At 40.5% G+C, this 19,243-nt stretch overlaps 1 protein-coding gene and 1 long non-coding RNA gene across 6 annotated transcripts in view; one reads left to right on the top strand and one right to left on the bottom strand.

Moving 5' to 3' along the window:
• macrod2 (mono-ADP ribosylhydrolase 2) overlaps positions 1–19,243 on the top strand; it is a 1,543,249-nt gene that overhangs the window by 377,990 nt on the left and 1,146,016 nt on the right. The window lies entirely within an intron of this gene.
• Positions 1,328–11,148, bottom strand: LOC138759886 (uncharacterized). Of its 2 annotated transcripts, none has more exons than XR_011355197.1 (5): positions 10,555–11,148; positions 10,087–10,292; positions 7,924–8,031; positions 4,871–4,953; positions 1,328–2,408 (listed from the first exon to the last, which is right to left on the bottom strand). It is a non-coding gene; the product is annotated as an uncharacterized lncRNA (long non-coding RNA). The 2 variants fall into 2 exon arrangements; XR_011355198.1 differs by having other exon boundaries at positions 10,087–10,287.

The following is a 19,243-nucleotide window of genomic DNA, read 5'->3' as shown; positions in this document are numbered from 1 at the left end:
TCCTTATCCTTTCTCCCTCCTCTCCTCCGTCCCACTTCGCCCACCTTTTTATTCTGGTGTCTACCTGTTTTTTGTTATTCCTGATGAAGATCTCAGGCCTGAAATGCTGGTTACCTGCTGAGTTTTTCCAGAACATTTGTGTATTGCACTGTTTAGTTTAAATTTAATTTTTTTTAAATTTAGACACACGGTAACAGGCCATTTTGGCCCACGAGACCATGCCGCCCAATTTGCACCCAATTAACCAATACCCCCAGTATGCTTTGAAACTGGAGCTCTAGGGAAAACCCACGCGGACATGGAGAGAATGTATAAACTCCTTACAGATAGCGTTGGATTTGAAACCCTGTCCCGATCACTGGCACTGTAAAGGCATTGCAATAACTGCTACGAAAACCGATTGTGATATTGAAAATTAGTAAACTACCTGCATTAGCATTCTGCCATCCCATTCTCCATCTAATTCTCCTCAGAAACGGAATAACAAATTGACCCCTGTTAGCAAAGCTATAAAAATTCATAACTTTTGTTTCAAATTAAACTGTAGTCTATTTAGTCTAGTTCGATATCTAAGAATATGTTATTTATATTTTCAAGGAAAGTCAATCCAGAGAATGGAAAAATGAATAAAATTAGATGTGTCCTGAGTTGATGCCTTACAAAATAGGTCTCTGGGTCCATCACATAAACCAAAGGATCTTTTTACCTGTGGCCTGAAGCTGGATCTTGCTCCCTGAAAACAAAAGGATACTGATAATCTAAGTTGCAGATGTATTCTCTATGAGCTTGAAGTTTTGAGAGTCAAGGGCAAACCACAGGCATTCTGAAAGATGAGATGAGTGGGTGGTGGAAGCCATTAGTCATCATGGATAGGCAGAAATGTCAGAATCACATTAATATCTCAGGCATTGTGGTGGATTGTGACATTGCAACTGTAAAATCTTCCCGTTTTAATTCAGCCAACCAGTGTAAACATACACATGTTCAGCTAACTGCATTAATACCACCAGCAAGTGAAACTTAAATCCTGAAAAAGAATCAGAAGGCAAATGTCAGGTTGAAAGAATTGTCATCGTAAAATATAGTAAAAACATTTCAAAGCCCAGTGATGCAGATATGACAAGTAGAACTGTGCTTGGAGTATCGATTTGCTTGTTTGTTTTGTAATGTGACCTTAGGGGTAGGGGGAATTGGATCACTTGCATTTATGTGTGCCTAAGAGATACCATAAAAAATGCAGTGGAGGGAAGGTTTCATTTATAGGGGATAAATCTGTGGGCCCGTTTAAGTAAAGGAGGGAGCAATCGACTAAAGTCCAACATTTACACATATACAGATACAAGGATTTGAAGTTTCATGTTATTTTTTCATATTTTTATTGACTTATGATCCTGAACCTAAATGGATTTGCACAGTTTTTTGTGTGTGTGATTAATCCAATGAAGATGTAACTATAGAATTGTAGGCCCTCAAGTCACAAAAATTGCTGTTATGTTCCTCAAAACCTTCCAAACAAATGGCGGCATTGCTGCAGCTGCTGTTATAGCAACACTACCACTGATCCACACCATAAGAGAGGGAGTGGGGACACAGCGTTACTGGCTGATTGTAATACCGAGATACCACACCGCTTTTAAGCAGCCTGTTGAGGGCTGGTGGTGTTTCTTTTTTTAACATCTGCGAACCCACAGAGATCCATGCCAAAGGTGGCAGTGCCCATGCTTGGCAGCAGGCCACAGAGTTTGTGGGCTTGGGGGGGATCAATGGGAGAACACCTCCCTCTCCTTCCCACCCCCCGCCCCACCACAAAGAAGCCTGGGAGACGACACCACAGGATTACATCAGCAATGAGGGACTCGGCACCTGAAGGCTGTGAGCTGTTGGAGACCATCACTTGGGAACTGGGTATTGGGACCAGGATTCATGAGGATGCTGATGGTAAGAAGAGATCCCAAAGTGCCTCAGTGGCACTGACAGGTTCATAATTGTATTGGAGGTTCGGAACTGGGAGCTCGGGTTCGCAGATGGAGTGGTCACGAGGCTGTGTGGCAACAGATATTGCAGGAGTGCAGGAGGAGAATCCATGGACACACAGTATCTCTGAATGGAGTCTTGTTTGCTTCTCTTTGTCTCATTGGCGAGGGCAGTGGGCTTGGCTCATAGCGCCTCTTTGTGTGCCTTTATGGCCGGTAAAAGTTCAAAATTTTTAAATTTATTGCATGACAATGAACAAATCTTGAATCTTGCTCTCCAGAATTTTGAGAATTCTTCCCTTTCAAAAGCCTGCCTTTTCTTGAAAATTACTTCCTTTTCTGTCTCTTTCCTTTGTTCATTCTTATTATGATTCCTCCATTACTGAGAAATCTCTTTGCTAACGTAGCATGTTGCTTGCATGTAATTCACAGTCACTAGAAGCAATAAGAAATTAAGAAAACAAATCTAAGATATTTGGAAAAATATTGTGAAGTTCCCCCTCAGAAGTTGAGGATATTTGTCCCAAGCCATTTGTTTAATTTTTCATTTTTAACCTAACAGTGGTGATTCGGCGTTCACCCAACTCCAGCTCTCATCCCCTAACTCAGTCTGTAAGGAGCTGTAGTCGGATGTACTTCTCGCAGATGAAGTCAACAGAGATACCATTGACTTCCCTGACTACCCACATTCTGCAAGAGGGGCATGTCCCTGCCCTGGCTGCCATTCCCACTCTCTATTAAAGAGGAAAGTATTAGGAAAACATATCCTTATCTTTCCTCAACTCTTTCACCTCCACCTATGCCTTTGCTCACTGAAGCCTCTCAAACCAAAGCCACAAATTCCCACTCCTGCACTGGACCACTCTGCTTTGCTTGTGCCTGATTTATTTGCTCCTTCTGATGAATTGTGATTTAATTGGTGAGCCCCACTAAAGTGCTGAGCCCTGCAAATACTCCTTTTCAATCTGCTCTCCTTGACCTGTTTGGAATTCTCTCTCCTAGCGAATCGATTGGCTCTCTAAAGCCAGAGTACTTTGAATGAAAATTTAGATTTGTTTACTTGAATACAACTGCAGCTGGTGGGCAAATTAGACAAATGAGGTGTCTAATGTGATGCTAAAAGGCAAATAATAAATTATTTTTGATTATCGTCCATAGTGTCTTCATAGCGTTTTGATCCACTATTCTACTTAATATGGATGGAAGGAGTAAATAATCTGGACATCTTTCTGTGGAATGCAATTGTGCCAGCTCAGCCATTTCATGTTATCCCCTTGAAGTGGATATCCTGAAGTTCTTTGCAGTTTGCAAATATAGGATTTCTCAAAGGAATGAAACGCCCCCTGTGATATCCCTGCATCTGGAATGTGGTATTTACTATCATTTGTGAATTAGAACAGGTTAGTATTTTGAAACTTGGTTGTTTGAGCACAATCATTATTAAAAATTTATCTTGTTAAACTCAATAAAAATATTTAATAATAAAAAAAGATTCAGCATTTCATTTACTCACCTGGGGAGCTCTTAAAGTTTTAATTTTACCAATTGTGGAAAGGTCTTTAAAAATAAAACCTGAATGTCCTCAATTGACTAGACAATATTTTTGGAGAGAGCAGTAGATAGTTACCATAATTTCAGAATTCAGAGGAAGATGCAATCCAAAAAATTGAATACTTGACATTTTTTTTCTCTCATAATGTTTAACTGCTTTTTAAATTGCTTCCCCAACTTCATCAGTATGTTGATTGCAATTTTTTTTATGAAGGTTGCTTCATTTCCATTTAGTCTTCATTCAGGCATACAGAATTACATTTGTGTTTTTCATTTATCAACAGCGACAGAGGTGAAATTTCATTGATTTCTTTAAAACTAAATGTATGAAGCAATTGAACCCTTGTGTTGAAACTGGAGACTAATTATTGCTGTCATTGAGCCACGCAACTTGTTTTTCAATAAAGAAATTCTCATGGTGGAGTGGTGTACAGCAAGTTACAAGAAACGGGTGCTCATTTAAATTCCTGGTGGTCACTATCTTGGAGGACCTTTCCTGGACACAACACACTAATGTCATCGTGCAGAAAGCGTGTCAGCGCCTCTAATTCCTCAGGAATTTGCGGAGGTTTTGTACAACATTGGAAACCCTGGAAAATTTCTTCAGATGTGAAGTGGAAAGTGTGCTGACCAGCTGTATTACGGCCTGGTCTGGGGCACCAATGCTTCTGAGTGGAAAGCCCTACAAAAGGTAGTAGGCACAACCGAGCACATCACAGGCAAAACTCTCCTCACCATCAAGAACATCAACGTGGAATGCTGCCGTTGGAGAGCAGCAATAATCATCAAGGATCCACACCACCCAGGACATGCTCGGTTCCGCTGCTGCTCTCAAGACTCGTAGCACAAAGTTTAGGAACAGTTGGTCTCCCCACCATCACACTTAACAATAAACTCACTCATAGACTTATTTAAGGATTCTTACTTTGTACATTATTTATTACTGAATATTTATTTTTTCTCTATTACACAGTTACTGTTTTTGCATTTCTTTCTTTGTTTACATTTCTTTTTTTTAATGTATCTTTTCTTGAGTTCAGTCTTTTGCATGACTTATCAGTAGAAATTCTGCCTGGCCCACAGGATAAAGAATGTGATGTCACTCTAACAATAAATTTGAACTTTGCTGAGAGGTGTCACCAAAGTCACCTGCAGTAAACCTCAGTAGGTAACATAGATTTCTTTGTAGAACTTTTTGTGGTACATAAAAATGATTGCTCAGAATCAGTGCAAGCTACAATGTGGACTTGAAAGGAATGCTGCTAATGCATGCCTTTATTTTTCTGAAGAGAGGCTTTGAGAATTTCAATTTCTGCCATTTACCAATTTAAGCTTAAGTGCCTTACCTTTTATCTGGGATCATCAGGACTGGACACCTGCTGCTGTTCAGAGTTTTCCAGATTTCAGAATCGTTTTAAAATGGCAGACCCTTTAAACAAATGCAATGTTTCAAAATCGCGCAAATCGCACAAAACAGAGGGCGAGGGGTGTTAAATGAATTTAGATAAATAAAGACCATAATATCACTGGAATATTTTTTTTATTTAAAAGTAAAACTTCAAAATAAAACTGGCTCGGACCCCTGTTCCTGTCTCCACCATTTCTGTCCCATTTATCCCTATCCCTGCCCTCTCTTACCTTCAGTGGAAAGTGACTACATCCTGAGCACCTAGTTGGAGAGAAGCAGGCGACAGCTGGTGGCTGGCTTAATGCGGGAGCAATGGCTGTCTTCCTTGCGCATAATCCCTCATGCAGCTGGAACCGCTCTGACACTGGCAGAGTAGTTTCTGCTGCATGGAGGATTATGGGTCATGAAGATGGGCATTGCTCCCGCATTGAACCATCACCAGCTGCCTCCGTGAGTAAATTCCGGACTCGGCAGCACTGTACCCCTGCTGCCTTGTTGTGAGTTAGATGGGGGGAGGGGGGTTGATGGGAGTTAGATGGGGGCAGCCAACCAACTGCTAGATGGAAGGATTGCTGGGGGGGGCAGGGGTTGGGTGACTGATGGCTGGACGACCGAGGGCAGAGGCAGGGAATGGGGTCGGGTGACCGATCGGGACCAAGGGTGGGGCATATGGGCAGGGACGGGACAACTGACAGATGGCTGAGGGCAGGGGAGGGATTGACCGACTGATGGCTGGTGGTGGGGTGTGGCTGACGGACAGCCAGGGGCTGGGGGGACAGATGGTCGGGGCGGTGGCAGGGATGGGGGAACTGGGTGTGGGGGGGGCATAGACAGCCGGGGGGATGGATGGATGGATGGATAGGGGCTAGGAGCAAGACAGTCGGGTATTTTTATTACTGAAAAAAATGCCAACTTTTGGAGGTTGCCAGTGTTCAGAATCTCAGATAAAAGGTTAGGCACCTGTATTATATTCCCCTATGCTATTCATCTTCAATCCATCTTGACTCCTTTCCTCTCCTCAACCACAAATAAAATGTGCTGCTTTTGTGTACAAGGTTATTTGTGAGAGGGGGACACCCTCTTTTCCCTCTGCTATGTTTGCACTTGACTCAAATGTTAGTGAGATTTTGGTGGATTTTAACTGTTCTGCTTGACATTTGCTTTCATGCTCCAATGGCATAGCTTGATTCAAAGTGGATTTGCCTTTAGTCCTTCAATTGTACTGTGTTTACCTGTTGGATATGAATGCCAGTTTTGAATGTTTAGGTAGTGAGACCAGATTTACACAGTGGACGTGGTCCCAGCAGGGTCATATATAAATCAATAAGAAATATTTACTCTTGCATTCAAATCCTTTTTCAGTAAAGGCCATTCAAATGTTTGGCTTTCAAATTATTTGCTGTACCTGCATATTAACATTTAGTTACGTGTGCTTAAAGGTCCTCCTGAACAGCAAACCCTTTCAGCATCTCATTAATTAAGAAAACATGCTCCACTTTTCCACCAAAGCAGATGACTTTACATTTGTCCATATTATATTCCATCTGCCATGACCTTGTCCATTCATTTAGTATCTCTGCATCTTTCAGAGTTTTGTATCATCAATGACTCAGATACATCACAGTTAGTCCCCTCATCCAAACAACAGAAATTACCTAGGCTCCTACGACACGACATTCATTACCTGATGGTGTAAATTGTCCTTCGTGTATGTGAGTGGTAGAATCAAGAGTGAGAAGATGCAAATGTCCTGAGAATTAAATTGAAATTTGTGAAGGATTAGTATAAAAAGGTTCTTGATGGTCAGTGCAGAGTCTGAGAGTTTGATGGGCCTTTTTCTGGTCTGTGACTCAACCACCATGCTAATGAGTCAATTTTGCTCCAGATTGGAGCATCTGCATTCTCTATGTCTGCAGTACCCTGATCTATGCTTTCTCCCTACATCACTTATTCATTTGTTTGCTTCCCACAAAATGTTTACATTTTATTTTAATTTTCCTTTAGACATACAGCATGGTAACAGGGCCTTCCTGTTATAAAACTCCTTCAGGAGCCTGATGACTGCAGGAAAGAAAGTATCTTTAGGCCTTTTGCTGCATGCATTCACAGTCTTAAGCCTTCTTCCTTATGGGAGGAGAGAGAAAAGAGTGTGTCCAGGGTATGTTGGGTACCTTTCCAAAGCAGCAGGGAATGTAGATGGAGTCCATGGAGGGGAGAGAAGGCTTTGTTTTGTTCTGAGCTGCGTCTACCATATTCTGAGCAGCTCCCATACCACACTGTGATGAATCCAACAATAATGCTTTTGATGGTGCTCCTGTAGAAGTTGTTGAGGGACAAGGGGGCATTTCCAAGAAGATAGAGACATTGATGTGTTTTCTTCATCATTTCATCAGGTCATTGAAGATATTGATTCCTAAGGACTTGAAGTTATCTACTCTTTGGACCTCTGTGCCATTAATGTGGGCAGAATATCAAGTTCAGGTTTATTTTCATCAGGCTGTGCATGTACAACCAGTCGAAACAACATTTCACCACATACATTCGTACACAATACACAACATATAATAATCACATATATACATAAAGATGTAATTTAAATAAATATATATAAATATTTTGGGATGATTTACAAGATACTATTTATCAGTCTCAACCCTGTGGGAAGGAGTGACTTCCCAGCCTGGCAGTCCTGATTTTGATGCTCCTCTACCTCTTTCTTCATGATAATGGGCCAAAGATACTGGGTAAAAACCCTTTCTTCTAGTTCTGACTCTTTCCCTCTCTTCCCTTTTCCTTCCATTTCCTTTTACAGAGCCAAAATAAATTCCTACTATACCCAATTAACACCTTTTGTCTGTTAATCTGGACTCTTCCCTCCCACCTCCCATTCTTTCCCTTTTCTCTCCACAGTCTTTAATTCAGATGCCTGCCTGGCTTTGCAGATATCATGAGGAAGGGCTCAAGCCCAAAAAGTCAGTAATATATCTTTACCTCCTATGGACGCTGCCAGATCGGCTGAGCTCCTCCAGCATTTCCGTGTTTTTACTCCACAGCATCTGCAGACTTCAAAGGTATGTTTCACTCCAAAGATACTGTGTGCTGAATGGAAAAGATCTGTATAATTCTTTGAGCCTTATTTAAGAAACGCTCCTGGTCAATGTTGTTAATAGAAGAAAAGGAGACCCAGAGATCTTTTTGGCTGTTTTAATGATCCTCTGAAAGACCTTCTGGTTCAATGCCTTGTAACCACCATACCACTCAAGTCACATCAGGAAGATGTTCTAGGACTGTTGTCTTGTACATTTACGATGATTGAAAATAAACTTTTTGGAATTCTAAGAAAAATGTTGGCAACTTTTGGAAAAAACAAATGAATGAAATTGTTTGCATATTTCTGCTGAACTATCCTTCCCTGAGAAGATGAGGACATTTAAATCAAGTTTCTGAGAGCCAGCCAATATTTCCACCAGAGTCTACATTTAAGTTCTGGTGCATCCAAAAAATACTTAGCAAGCTGAGGTTTCAGTTAGAGACCTGTTGATTTCCCATCTGTCGATGCCAAGTCATGCTATAATTTCAAATGATCGTTTTGTCTGAATGTCTTTGAATCCTTTCACAGAACATGTATGTTCATTATGAAATAATCTCTGTTGTGTTTCTAAATGAGAATTTCTTATAAACACAAACTGATTCCCCTATTCATTGATCATTACACAATTTCATCACATTGGTGTGGTTGATCAATTCTACATGTACAGTAAAAATCCAATAATCCAGTATGTTTCGACTTTGATGTTTCTGGACCAGAGAGTGTTTGAATTATATGTGGGGACCAGAGCTTCATGAGTTTAAGAAACCTGAGCCCCAATGGGCAGAAGGGAATTGTGGAAACAAAGTATCCTGCTGAGTTTTCAGGGGAATGTGACAACCATTTCTTAATATTCCAAATGCCGAATCATCGAAATTTCTGATGGGTCCAATAGCAGATAATTGAATTTTTGCTATTTTATTTCAACTGAAACCTTGCGTTGGCTAGTCTGGGTATTGGAATACAATCTCTCTCTTTCTCTCGTTCAGGATATCAGTCAATTCAAGCTTTTTTATGACAATTAATTTAAAAAAATATATACTGTATATATAATGCCAAAGTGCAAAGGACCAAATTCAACTTAACACTTACCAAGGTACAACTCAAACTGCCAATTATATCCAGGAGACAACTATACCCAGTTAAAATAGTTAAAATCTGTTATATTAAATAACTTTGCCACACATGATTATTTATTCTGTACTCAGTCATGAGTTGTTATTCAAATTTTACACTCAACACTTGGACACTAAATAATATTTTCAAACTGTTCAAGCTTTGAATTTAAAGTGGCAATATATAAGAAACTTGTAATGCCAATATATTTAATGTGAATTTTTTAGTTGAACCAAAGCATGGATATTATCTTTGGCTCAGTGGTAGCACTATAACCTCGGCCAGGAGGTTTGAGTATCACTCCAGAGACTTGAGCGTTAAATCCAGGCAGTGTATTTTTGAAGGTGACATCTTCATAACAAGAACTTAAGCAAGCTACCCTCTGATCTATTATTTTCTAAAAAAAAGGTCTCTCTATTCTTTTTTTTCTGTTTATCTAGTAGCCTAAATGACTAAAGAAATTAGCTGATTATTTATCTCATACTGTTTGTGAGAGCATTTAATACACAATTTGGAAGCAGGGAGATTTCCCTGATGCCCTGGCAAATCTTAAAAAAAAAACAATTATTTGTTAAAGCTTGCTGTGTATAATTTGGTTGCTACATTTTCTACCTTGCAAAACAGTTGAAGTATGTCCAAAACTAGTAATTGGGAACTCCAGAGTTTATGATACAGTTTCCTTCCTTATAATGCCTTAGAGCCAAAGAAATTAAATGCTGATTTTAAAAAATATAGACTGAAGATTTTTTTATTTTCTTTTATTAAATCAATTTTTAGCTGGTATTTCCGATACCCAGTAGGAGATGGTGAAAAATCATGCGTAAAATGAAATGTAACCATGTTTTCTGAGGCAATGCTGAGAAAAAAATGTCAATTGCTGCCCTCAGGCAAACTGCCAAGAATTTGGATAGCATTTATACATTTCACTTGGGTAGGAGAGTTGGACATACCTGTCAGTACAGCAGATAACAGAAGGTTAAGAAAGCAGGTAGTTGACAGCTTTCCACAGAAAGCAAATTGTTCAGAACAGACATATTTTTGTTCACACTGGTTGCAGGGTGTTGTGGGTAGGCTGGATCATATTTCTCCCTTCTGCCAGCTGTGAAGAATGTGTGAATAAATCACTTTGCCCTGATCCAAATGCTGCTGAGCTGTTCTGAGAAGAGATTGACAGTCAGTCAAACCAAATCACCTTTTCAAAGTATAAATTATTTGTATTTATTAAAGGGGTGTGTGGGTGGGTGGGTGGGTGTGTGTGTGTGTGTGTGTGTGTGTGTGTGTGTGTGTGTGTGTGTGTGTGTGTACACATGAGCATATGTAATTGATTGATTCTTGCACTGACAACTTATCAAGTGCGGCAAGGCTGACCTCAAGGTGAAATCTATAGATGAGGAGAGATGAAGCTGTCTTCAACTCACCTATCTGTCTTAATAAGAATTCCTGGCATTGTAATAACAGGATCAGAGGTCTTTGATAACTTAATTAGTAATAGGATCTTTTATTTTTCACACTTAGTTCTTGAGAGCTTCAGGTGCTGCAGTTTTGAAGTAGGACATACCAAGAAAAGGAATGTTGTGGTGATGAACTCTAACCATATTTGTTATTTCAGAGCAGAATAGTTGCTAATGCAGTATCTTCTGTCTTTGATCATTCTTGATTAATTGTTTATCTTCATTGTTAACCACTATTCCCAATGATCACATGGCATCATGTTCCGCCTTCCGTTTTGGAATAAAATTTCCATTTTGGAATAAGTTAATGTCAACTTCTTTCTTTGACAGATGCACCTTGTTGTTCCTTGATTCAGAGACAGATTGTGCAGGCCCCAGTTGCCATCCCTGCTTCACAATCAGACCAAATAGGCCCTCAATGGAGTGGTTGAAGGGGATAAGCTGCAATCCATCCTTTTGTTTGGTCATGAAACTCAACTGTGTGTTTCCTTTAACTTGTCAGGTATTGGGATCGTGCACAAATATCCATGAGTGTTTTGGTTGACAACGTAGTCCTATTCTCGTCCATCTTTTGTGACATCACAATAGCATAAAAATACATGATGAAAGATGTAATTTATGTTGGCCTAATGACCTTCTGTGATCTTGAATTTCAAGGGTTTGATTGGAAGTTTAGTCATAAGATTGCCAAGTAGAGGCGTCATACATTTCCCTGTAGATCACATCCTTTTCCTGTAAAGCAACATAAAGAATAGGTTGAACTTGGAGGAATAGCAGCAGAAGTTGGGGTCAATGTTGAACCAAGCATGTTTTCTAATGGAATCTTAACAAATTGGCAGCCAATTTTGCACCACAACCCATCTTCTTTATCATTGAAGTCGATGGACAAGGAAATCTAGATGAAGGAAAAACAACCATGACTGATTGACACTAAGACTGGTTCACATTATAGACATTAAAAAATTAGTCTGACTATGCACTTGGGAGGTAAAGATTTTTGTTTGAACAGTAGAAAAATTATAAATTGTCTGAGAATACATTGTTTTAATTAGAAGCTCTCTTGGTGTTGCTGTTCCATGTTTTTTTAAATGGTGAATGATTGGTTGTCTTTTTTTATTAGGTGAACTGGATTATTGGTGCATCAGGGCTATTGCAAAGAAAGGAATGATTCAGACATGCATGCAGTTTCATTTGTTCATTGGGTTTTCTGCAAAGAATTTAGGTGAAAGCTGAGAGAATTTTGCTGATTAAAGTTGCAATGCTTAAAGTCTGACAGGACTCTGAACAATTTAAAATTGTCTATAGAAATGAGTGTGGAAATGGGCACCTTCATGCAAAGGTCAGTGATCCTGGAGTCAGATTCAAATGTGGAAGACAGAGCAAAAGTCTAATTACCAGGGAATGATTAGTCACTTTGGTACAGCACAATGCAATTTGGAAAATCCAATTGTTCATGAAAGTCTCAAAGGCTAAAGGTTCACCATTACCACAGGGAAGGGATGAAACGCATGACATGGCAATTGGCTTTCTTTCCATGAATATAAACAATCCTGTCACCATCTTTGGGTGTTTATATCTGTAGTGATAGCATTCAATGGAGTTCTTGTTTACTAATACATGCTCAATAAAAGGTATTAGGAGGAGCTGTAATTCAAAGGAAATTGTTTTCTTTCTAATTGGCTTCAGTTGGCTGTAATGATTGAGGGGTAATTTTTTTTCTCTTTGGCTGCTTTCAATAAAATAGCTTGAAATTAAAAAAAATATTTTCCAATGTCTGAATTGATTTGCTCAATTTCAACATTATAAATTATATTAACCTTTTAAAGTGGGAATATATTGTCATTCAGTGGCACTGTAAAATACAGAAAAGCTCAATTGACTTCCACAGTAATGATCTGAGAAAACATACGAGGTTAGTAGGTGTATTTGGGCACTATGGGGTCGTGGGCCGGAAGGGCCTGTTAACCGTGCTGTACCTTTAAATTTAAAATATTGTAAAAAAAAAATTAAAATAGATTCTTAATTGATCTGTGAAGCATGATAAATTGTTGTTTTCCAATAATTAACCTAAGTCATTTAATTGTCTTCTATAGAGATGAACGTGCAATATTAACATGCTTTTGAATGCCAGTGACTACCAAATGATTTTTTTTTCTTGTCATAAGTATTTTAAATAATTCTCTCTTGCTACAACAGACATTTAAAAGCATGCTTAAGCATTATTATTCTCTTAAAAGATTTTGACTCTCCATTAGATGAACGTTTCAAATTACATTTGTGTCTTGCTCAACAGTGAACTAATTTCTTCTTAAGTTACTTTTTTTTATGTATAAATTTCATGGAGTCATAGAAAATTACCAAACAAAAGGAGTCCCTTTAGCGAAAGTTGTACTTCTTTTACTTATTCGATTTTTGCATATGGGGATTGATCTCAAGCGACATCTTCTGAACGCCATTGAGAAGGTCATTGAATCACACACAGCACAGAAATAGCCTCAACAGCCCATAGCAGAAATGTGAAAGATGGTTAGGGATTACATGAGTGGGGTCCTGGATAGGTTTTTCCGAATTAGTCAGGGAAAAGATGAGAGCAAAGGAGCTTTGGTTGACAAGAGAGGTGGGCAGCTAATCAGGAGGAAGAAGGTTGCATGCAAAAAAGTTTTGGAAACAATATCAGGAACGGCTCATGAGAATTATATGGCAGCCAGGAAGGATCTTAAAAAAGGATGAAGTAGAGTTAGAAGTGGCATGAGAAGACCTTGACAAGTAGGATTAAGGAAAACCCATGTACAGGGAGAACAAAATAATGACAGGAGTAAGGGTAGGGATTAAGGGGTTCATGCCTGGAGGTAGAGGAGGAAGGGGTTTGTCCTAAAGAATACTTTTCTTCAATGTTCATAAGGGATATGGATTTGGTGAATGTGAGGTCAGTGTAGAACAGGCTAATGTGCTGGAGCATGCTGAGGTTAAGAAAGGGGAAGTGCTGGATTTTCTTAAAAGTACTCAGATAGATAAGTCCCCCAGGCAGCATGGCATATACATCAGGTTACTGCTAAAAGTGGGGGAATAGATTGCTGGAGCATTGGCGGTGATCTTTGCTTCTTCTTTGACTGCTAGAAAAGTACCGGAGGATTGAAGAATGGCATATGTAGTCCCCTTGTTTAAGAAAGATAGGAGGGAGAATCCTAGGAATTATAAACCAGTGAGTGTTACATCAGTGGTGGGGAAACCATGGAGAGGATTCTGAGGGAGAAGATTTACAAGCATTTAAAGAAGCATTGTCTTCTCAGGAATAATCAGCATGGCTTTGTGAGAGGCAGCTCATGCCTCATGAGCCTAATGGAGGTTTTTGAGGAGGTGACAAAAGAAATTGATGAAGGTGAAGAGTTGTGTATGTGGTTTTAGTAAGGGGGTAATATTCTGCCAGGTGGTCAGTGACCAACAGTGTCCTCCAGGGATCAGTTCTGGGACTGCTGGTCCTTTATGATTTTTATCTATGCCTTGGATGAAGAAGTGGAAGGATGGGTCAATGTTTGCCCAATGATACAAAGGTTGAAGGTGTTGTGGATACTCTGGAAGGTTGTTGTAGGTTACAACTGATGTAGGCAGGAAGCAATGAAGCAGTGTTGGGCAGAAATGTAGCAGACAAGTTTCAATCCAGATAAGTGAGAAGTGATGCACTTTCGAAGGTTAAACTTGAAGTCCAAGTATGTGATTAATGGCAGGATTCTTAACGATGTGAAAGAACGGAGATATCTTGAGGTCCAAGTCCATAGATCTCTCAAGGTCACCATGCAAGTTGATAGGATGGTTAAGAAGGTGTATGGTGTGTTGGTTTTTATTAGCTATGGGATTGAGTTCAAGAGCTGCGAGATAATGTTGCACCTCTATAAAATTGCATTTGGTTGTGGTCATATCATTACAGGAAGGAAGTTAATCCTTTAAAGAGGGTGCAGAGGAGATTTACCAAGATGTTGCCTGGATTAGAGAATGACATTTGAATCAAGGTTGACAGAGCTAGGGCTTTTCTCTTTGGAGTGTTGAGGGCTGAAATGTGACGTAATGGAGGGGCTTAGGTCGAGTGGACAGCCAGCATCTTTTTACTGAGGTGACAATAGTAAATACCAGAAGACATCAGTTTAATGTGAATGGAAAGAAGTTTAGGGGAAATATCAGTCTTTTACTCTGAGAGTTGTGGGTACCTGGGGGTGGTAGTGGAGGTTGGTAAAATGGGGACATTCATAAGCTTTAGATAGGCACATGGATGTAAGATAAATGAAGAGTTATGGGGGTGAGGTAGGAAAAAATTGTTATGAAAAGGTTTTCATAGGGTGGCCAATATAATGGGTCAAAGGGAATGTACTGTACTGTAACATTCTATGATCTATGTTCATGCTGACCAAGTGTGAGTGAATGGAGTTAGACCCAGTGATAATGAAGGAATGGTGACATATTCCAAACATAATTATGTAATACCTTGATGGGAACTTCTGCCTGAGTCAGTGGCAAAAGTCATTGGTTTGTAGAGAACTATTGGAATGACTGAGAAGAATAGCAGGTGGAGTATATTAATGTACACTGAACTCTGTTGGTTGAAGGAGTAAATCTCAAGATTGTTGGATGGATTGCCAGTCAAGTGGTCTGCCTTTTCCTGATGATTTTGGATTTCGTTGAATGTTACTTAGGTCGTGCTCATTCACTCAAGAATAGAATATTCAATCACAGTCCTGACTTGTGCCTTGTAGATAATAGAAAGTGTTTGGAGTCTGGAAGCCATTACATCCAGACTCTATTGTGCTATTGTAGCCAAAGATTTTTTTTGATAGCTGGCTTATAGTTTTAGTCAATGATATCTCTGAGGTTGGTAGTGAGTAGCTTAATCAAAGCTGAACATCAAGGGCAGTTGGTTTGAGCTCTCTGTCCTTCAGGATGATTGTCAGGTACCTGCAGCCATGAATATTGCTAGTTGTTTCTTAATCAACTCATAAGAAATAGGATTAGGAGTAGGCCATCCGGCCTGTCAAGCCTGCCCCGCCATTCAAAGTGATCTTGGCTGATCTGATGATCGGCTCATCTCCATCTACTTGCCTTTTCCCATTTTCCTTAATTCCCTTACTATGTAGAAATCTATCCAACCTTGTCTTAAATATATTTGCTGAAGTCGCCTCAATTGCTTCAATGGACAGCGAATTCCACAGATTCACCACCCTCTGGGAAAAGCAGTTCCTCCTCATCTTTGTCCTAAATTTATTATCCTGAATCTTGAGGCTACGTCTCTTAATTCTGGTCTCCCCAACCAATGGACACAACTTACCTACCTCAATTTTATCTATGTCTTTCATAATTTTGTATGTTTCTATAAGATCCCCCTCTCATTCTTCTAAATTCCAGCAAGTACTGTCCCAGCCATCTCATTCTCTCCTCATAGGTCAACCCCTTCATCCCGGGCAGGAATCAACCTGGTGAACCTCCTCTGCACTACCTCTAAAACCAGTACATCCTACCTCAAGTAAGGAGACAAGAACTGCATGCAGTCCTCCAGATGTGGTCTCACCAGTACTTTGTACATATGCACCATAGACTTAAATTCATTCCCTGCTCTTAAAATCAGTCCCATGCTTGAGTTCTATCTTGGTCTTGCTGTATGGATTTAGACTCTTTAGTTAACTGAGAAATTGCAAGTGGAATCATTCGGGAATGATGTACACTGAACTCGTGAAGTAAAATTTTGTAATTGATCAATTGGTATGTTACATCGCTGTAAATGCAGGGCAATCTTTGGCTTGGCTTCGCGGACGAAGATTTATGGAGGGGTTAAAAAGTCCACGTCAGCTGCAGGCTCGTTTGTGGCTGACAAGTCCGATGCGGGACAGGCAGACACGATTGCAGCGGTTGCAAGGGAAAATTGGTTGGTTGGGGTTGGGTGTTGGGTTTTTCCTCCTTTGCCTTTTGTCAGTGAGGTGGGCTCTGCGGTCTTCTTCAAAGGAGGTTGCTGCCCGCCAAACTGTGAGGCGCCAAGATGCACGGTTTGAGGCGTTATCAGCCCACTGGCGGTGGTCAATGTGGCAGGCACCAAGAGATTTCTTTAGGCAGTCCTTGTACCTTTTCTTTGGTGCACCTCTGTCACGGTGGCCAGTGGAGAGCTCGCCATATAACACGATCTTGGGAAGGCGATGGTCCTCCATTCTGGAGACGTGACCCATCCAGCGCAGCTGGATCTTCAGCAGCGTGGACTCGATGCTGTCGACCTCTGCCATCTCGAGTACTTCGACGTTAGGGGTGTAAGCGCTCCAATGGATGTTGAGGATGGAGCGGAGACAACGCTGGTGGAAGCGTTCTAGGAGCCGTAGGTGGTGCCGGTAGAGGACCCATGATTCGGAGCCGAACAGGAGTGTGGGTATGACAACGGCTCTGTATATGCTTATCTTTGTGAGGTTTTTCAGTTGGTTGTTTTTCCAGACTCTTTTGTGTAGTCTTCCAAAGGCGCTATTTGCCTTGGCGAGTCTGTTGTCTATCTCATTGTCGATCCTTGCATCTGATGAAATGCATGCAGTTTTCTGTCCCTTTTCTAAACTTGTCAATGTGTTCTTTTTACCTCCATGCATTAATCTTGTTTCTCCTTACCTGTTCTCATCACCTCACTTTTGTGATAGCAGGGTTCACAGTTTAATTATACTGCAATAGTTATCATGTCACAAGGGGCTTTTCAAAACAAGTTCATTTGATTTGATGCCTTCATTCATAAATGCAATCATGCACTTAGTTTTGGGAATTCTAATGAGTCTGTCTTTGGATCATTTGGCTTATTTATGGTATAAATAAATGGTTGTGCAGTGTGCCTGCAATTAGGGATTGAAGTGTTGGAATTGCTGCACTCCACAGATCTATACTTGGTGAAAATATATGAGGTGCATGGCCACATCTGCACAGATTGTAAAATTGACAGATTGAGTGGAGCTGTTCAATGATGTAAAAATTCTGGATCAGAACAACAATGATTAATACCTAGTATCTTAATCCTTTAGACATGGTTTATATTCAGTCTAACAAGACTGAAACTGATAATTTTTTTGAATATTTTATTTTTGATTTTCAAAGATTCATATAGATTCTGACAACAATACACTGTCTTTCAACGCTTATGTATAACATACAGAGTCTGTTTTACCCCTCCTTACCACTTCCCCTCCCCCCAATACAACTGAGAATAAAGTTATATAAATTAAACAAATACAAAAAAACACAAACACCGGTGAGGTTAACAACCTTTGTGAAAAACAAGAAAAACTGGGGAAAAAAAACGGTATTTAAATAAAAAGGGGTAAGGGATGAAAAAACAAGACCACATTGCCTGCGCTACATCCCACTTCTTTGATCCCAATTGTTTCCTTGTTGGGACGGATTGTTTCAATTTTTTTTGTTCTGAAGGGGTAAAATTATACCTGTGTACCACTGTGTTTCAGATAAAGTTGCCACACTCTAATGAATGTGTCATATTTCCTCCTTAAATTGTACATGATTTTCTTCAATAGAAATCATATTTCTATATTCCATTGTGTAATATTTAGTTGGGAGTTGGACTTCCACATGACCACTATAAACTTACCGGCTACTGACAATCGACCTTCACAAACTGAATTTGTTATTTGGGCAGTCCATGTCCCCAGTGTCTCCCAGAAGGTACACTTCTGGATCTTGTGGAAAATCCACCTTTGAAACCTTTGGTCCTGACAGAAAGATCTCATCCTTGTACACAGCCAGATGGAGTGGACAAAGGTTCCAAACTCCATTCCACTCCTAAAGCACATTTCCGAGATTTCTGGTTTAGATTTATGTCACTTTTGTGGTGTGAGGTACACCTGGTGCAAGAAATGGTATTGCACCAACCTGTACCTGGCATTAATAACATCATGCAGTCCAGACAGAGGTCTGACCACTACTCATCATAGATTGTTGTGCCCAAGTCCAACTCACACCTTTCCCTTGACCTTTCGTTATCTGAGAAATTACAAGCGGAATCATTCAGGAATGATTTGGGAATGTAAGCCCGGCTTCGGGCCCTCACTTTGGAATATGGAATCTTCTTTGGCTTGGCTTCGCGGACGAAGATTTATGGAGGGGGTAAAAAGTCCACGTCAGCTGCAGGCTCGTTTGTGGCTGACCAGTCCGATGCGGGACAGGCAGACACGATTGCAGCGGTTGCAAGGGAAAATTGGTTGGTTGGGGTTGGGTGTTGGGTTTTTCCTCCTTTGCCTTTTGTCAGTGAGGTGGGCTCTGCGGTCTTCTTCAAAGGAGGCTGCTGCCCGCCAAACTGTGAGGCGCCAAGATGCACGGTTTGAGGCGTTATCAGCCCACTGGCGGTGGTCAATGTGGCAGGCACCAAGAGATTTCTTTAGGCAGTCCTTGTACCTTTTCTTTGGTGCACCTCTGTCACGGTGGCCAGTGGAGAGCTCGCCATATAATACGATCTTGGGAAGGCGATGGTCCTCCATTCTGGAGACGTGACCCATCCAGCGCAGCTGGATCTTCAGCAGCGTGGACTCGATGCTGTCGACCTCTGCCATCTCGAGTACCTCGACGTTAGGGGTGTGAGCGCTCCAATGGATGTTGAGGATGGAGCGGAGACAACGCTGGTGGAAGCGTTCTAGGAGCCGTA

Source organism: Narcine bancroftii, chromosome 4, assembly GCF_036971445.1.
Source record: "Narcine bancroftii isolate sNarBan1 chromosome 4, sNarBan1.hap1, whole genome shotgun sequence".
Taxonomy (NCBI): Eukaryota; Metazoa; Chordata; class Chondrichthyes; order Torpediniformes; family Narcinidae; genus Narcine; species Narcine bancroftii.
This window is presented reverse-complemented; position numbering and strand designations above follow the sequence as displayed.